The 4,224-nt window shown below is 44.3% G+C and overlaps 1 pseudogene; it reads left to right on the plus strand.

Moving 5' to 3' along the window:
- Positions 1 to 975: 975 nt before the first annotated feature.
- LOC114818324 (uncharacterized) lies at positions 976 to 1,094 on the plus strand (annotated as a pseudogene).
- Positions 1,095 to 4,224: the final 3,130 nt, after the last annotated feature.

Consider the following 4,224-nt stretch of genomic DNA (forward strand, 5'->3'; position numbering starts at 1 on the left):
GGAGATGGCTGGAGCACCAGAAGGGACCCGTTGCAGGAGAGTGGGATGTGGACACGGATGCACTGCAAGGTGACTGAAGGCTAGTCTGGAAAAGAAGATTTCTACAAAAGAGAGAAACACAAGGTATTTTCTCTCCCTCTCCAAAACCGGGCTGAAGCAAGCTGTGCTTTTAACGTACAGTGACAACCTGACTTCTTCTGCTGGAAAAAGCTCCCATTTGTTTTTGTGTTTTTTTGTTATTTTTCTTTTTTTCTTGGCTATTGGTTGCACTGTCACAAGCACCAGATACTGTGTTTATACCTCAGCTTGCTTTGACTCATTTTACCCCCTGCCCTCAGGCTTTTCTCCCTGCTTTTGTCATTGATCTACCCAAGTTTACAAATCAGTTTCTTTAGGATATAGAGGGGACTTTTGAGGTTTAAGAGGCAGTTTTTAGCTGTGGTGGTTTCACCTGGCTAGCAGCCAACACACCAGCTCACTCTCTCTCCCCTCCCACCCAGAGAAGAGGGGAGAGAATTGGAAGGGTAAGAGAAAGGAGACTCATGAGTTGAGATAAGACAGTTTAATAACTGAAATAAAATAAAAATTAAAATAATAATGATATTAAAATAACAATAATAAAAATATGCAAATACTTGATACACAGTGCAATTGCTCACCACCTGCCGACCAAGCCCAGCGCATTCTTGGATGACAATCCCAAAACTGAAACTGCAATCCCTGAAGAGCAAGAGCCAGAGAGAGAGAGCCCCCCACAAGTGAGAGGCCCTCATTAATATACTGAACATAATGTTATACGACATAGAATATCCCATTGGCATATCCAAATGCCAATGTACCTTACTAATTTTAATATTCCTGGCTACCCTTAGACCTTGCACCTGTAGACTAGCAAAACACAAAGTCCTTTGACTTCCAGTGGCAATTGAAAAGATTAGTATGCTGTCAAAGTTCTTCTCATAACAAACGCCATATGCCTATGGCCATGCCACTCTGAGAATGCGCGATCTCATCTGCTCTCAGAAGCTAAGAAGGGTTGGGCCTGCTTAGTGCTTGGATGGGAGACTGCCTGGGAATACTGGGTGCTATGGGCTGGTTTGGTTTTTTGGGGTTTTTTTCACCTTGAGTACTGTGTTCAGTTTTGGGCCTCTCACTACAAGAAGGACATGGAGGTGCTGGAGCATGTCCAGAGAAGGGACACAAAGCTAGTGAAGGGTCTAGAGCACAAGTCTTATGGGGAGCAGCTGAGGGAACTCGGATTGTTCAGTCAGGAGAAAAAGAGGCTGAGGGAAGACCTTACTGCTCTCTACATCTACCTGAAAGGAGGGTGTAGTGAGGTGGGTGTCAGTCTCTTCTCCCAAGTAACAAGTGATAGGGTGAGAAGAAATGGCTTCAAGTTGTGCCAAGGGAAGTTTAGACTGGATATTAGGAAGGCTTTCTTTACTGAAAGGGTTCTCAGGCACTGGAAGGGGTTGCCCAGGGCAGTGGTGGAGTCCCCAGTCCTGGAGGTATTCAAGAGTCTTCTGGACATAGTGCTGAGGGACGTGGTTTAGTCGGAGGCTTGTCAGTGTCAGGTTAATGATTGGACTCGATGATCTTAAAGGTCTTTTCCAATCGAGGCAATTCTGTGATTCTGTGAAACCAAAGCACAGCACTATTGTAGCTACTAAAAAGAAACCTAGCTCTGTCCCAGCTAAAAACCAGGCCTCAGTGACTTAGTTGCCATTGAGGTTTTGTGTGACATAGGCACTGACATGGGTGCTGGGCTTTTCAAATCAAGCCCCTGTTTCTGGTGAAGGTGGCAGGTGCTCATGCTTTCACAGTAGAGGGCAGGCATTCCAGCCTGTCATCTGAGTTGCATATGCATGCAAATCCTTCCCACCGCTGCCTGGGTGTAGTAGGAATAATGTCTTCTAGGATTATTCAGACTTCAGTTTCAAAAGAGCTTGATGTGACCATGTAGTCTGACCTCCTGTACTTCAGGCTTAATCCTATCAAGTAAGTTTGAAAGTCATGAAAATAATATAAATGAGTTTGTTTTTTTTTTTTTAAAAAAAAAAGAAGAGTAAAAGTGAAGTTCATTACATTTTGCCCGTGCTTATTTTGTGGATCTTTGCTTCCTCTATGAATCAAAAAGAGATTAAACTTCCTCACTTGCTTAATACTTGGTTAAACATTATGCAGTCCATTGGCTCCAGCTTAATGTGTCCTAAATTACATGGGACTGCTACTAACAGACCTCAACTTAAGCAGTAGTCATTAGACTAAGTCAGACATCCCAGTAAAGTGGCCTTCAGCTGAAGTTAGGTGCAGTGTAATTGTGGCCTTAAGGGCATGTGGCTTAATTGCTTACAGCTTTGCATGTTTCTTTCTGTATGTGTTATTTTTCTAAATGAAAAATGTCTTCGTAGGCCCTTTCAATTCATAATAAAGGATGTCAAGTACTTCTTGAAGCTTCCTTGAGGTCATTCTATTTTCACTGGGATTTTTAAAGGGAAATAAATGGAGAAACAGGGAGAATTATTGTATTTCCTCTTGCTCACCAAAATCTAACTTTGTCTGAACTCAGCAGTCAGAGTATATTCAAGCATCAGGGAAACAGAAAGTCCTCCAGTTTGTTGAATAATAGCCTTAAAAAATTCAGAAAGTGCTACATATTGGCTGATGAGCTGAATGAAATCTCCAGACCTAGAGGATGGGGACATTAGGAAAACTTCCCAAAGGAAGCGGAGGTTGCACAGCTACGCTGTCTTTCTAGGCTGCCTATCTCTCCTCCCCCAGGTGTAATTTGGCCTCCCCCAGAGGCCACTGGTCACTTGAGCAAATCTGCTGGAGGCACAGGATTTCAAAAGACATGGAGTTGTTCCTAGTTTTGTGAAGGTGGTTGGTTGGAGGGGAGGAATGAAGAAGCTCTGCAGGAGCACAGCAGCTTCCCCATGCAGTGCATGGGGCTCAAACCCCTCGCAGCAGATGCTGCCCTTGGTTCAGCTACCAGAGGGGAGCAGGGTGAGGTGGGGGGATGTGGAGACTGCTAAGAGGGTGTGGGGAGGCTCCAGGGGGTCACTGTGGTAGGGGGACCACAGGCTGGAGGTGGTGTTCTGGGACTAGGAGGTCACTAGGGTTGTAGGACATCAACCAGCAGGAAAACAGCCTCATTAATCTTGTTGGGAATGGGAAAATTCATCAATGCTGTATGAATGAAAGGAGATGGAGAATGAATCTTTTTGCATTTATGTGGACAATCTTAATGTGTGGTTCAACACCCAGGGATGCAAAATAATGCTTCAGTCCCCCTCAGCCCCTTCCCCTGATTCCTCTAATAAAGTGCAAGAGGAAGAAAGAGGGCGCTTAGAGCAGAGCAGGCAGGGCTGGGAAGGCGTGACAGGGACTGTGTAGGGGGCACTCTGGGAATGCCTGGGCACTGTGGCTCTCCTGCCCTCAGTGCGATGCTCCTCGGACACTGTGCCTGTGTCGTGCTGGCCCCGTGGCTGCCACCAGGGTTGTCGTCCAATTATGGGGGCCACCGAATCCCACAATCATGACCTGTAACTGCTCCAGGATTTTTTAAAATAAAATATATATTTTTTATTTTTTTATTATTTTTTTTTTTCCTCCAGGGGATGAAGGCAGGATGCTGCTACTCAGCAGATGTCTTCCAATTACAGCTGCTCCTGCAGAAGCTCTGCCCAGTGCTGTTTTGTTGGTTATCTTCCCTGTGAAGTTTGTGAGAAGGGAACCAAAATACTAAGTGAGCTTTGCTTTAAGGGATAACTTCAATGGTATCTCTCTTTTTGCATCAGAAATGTGCAAATAGAAAATGACAACTGCCTTTTTCTTTTCTTCTTTTCTTGCTGCAGTACGATTTCTCCCTTGCCTGGCATACTGATTTACTGGAGAATCCAGGCAGCAATTCAATGGAAAAATTGTTAAGATTAAGTATAAGCAGGCCTTGCTCAGCACTGTATCATGCCTGAACTCCTACTACCACTTAGTTTATTTCTTTCTTTTTTTTCCCCCTCCCAGCTCTCAAAATCCTTCTTATGTAAAATACTGTCACATTTCAAGAGTGTTTCTTCCTCTTTTCAACCTTTAGCCAAAGAGAATGACTGAAATAGAGCTCACAAATCATGTCTTGGATGTCTTAGAGATCTTCCTTGTCCTTATGTATACCACACAGTTCTTTCTCAGAGCATTTTTGCATCCTTGAGACAGTATGTTGCACTG

Source organism: Antrostomus carolinensis, unplaced genomic scaffold (assembly GCF_000700745.2).
Source record: "Antrostomus carolinensis isolate BGI_N321 unplaced genomic scaffold, ASM70074v2 scaffold17572, whole genome shotgun sequence".
Classification (NCBI taxonomy): domain Eukaryota; kingdom Metazoa; phylum Chordata; class Aves; order Caprimulgiformes; family Caprimulgidae; genus Antrostomus; species Antrostomus carolinensis.